The sequence below is a fragment of the Merops nubicus genome, unplaced genomic scaffold (assembly GCF_000691845.1).
Source record: "Merops nubicus isolate BGI_N331 unplaced genomic scaffold, ASM69184v1 scaffold37559, whole genome shotgun sequence".
Taxonomy (NCBI): domain Eukaryota; kingdom Metazoa; phylum Chordata; class Aves; order Coraciiformes; family Meropidae; genus Merops; species Merops nubicus.
The window spans coordinates 1-288 of record NW_008630875.1 but is presented as its reverse complement, the minus strand read 5'-3'; positions in this window follow the sequence as shown (position 1 = coordinate 288).

Here is a 288-nt window from a genome sequence, read left to right as displayed (position 1 = left end):
GCCCTGCAGCCAGCCACACTCTGCTGCCCAGCTGTTTTTTTATATATATATTATACATATGTATGTATTTGTATATGATATTTTTTACTATAAATACAGAGCCCAGAGAGGCCCAGGCTCTGGTGGTGGCTTGGGCTGTTCTCTGTCCCCACACAGGAGCAAGGACGGAGGGGACAGCGCACGTGGGGACGCTGCCATCGCTGTCCCCAGACCTGGGAACTAGCTCAGCTCAAGGGTACAGCCTGTCCCTGTGCCTGTGAGGTGAGGGTCGGGGGCTGGTAACGTTCA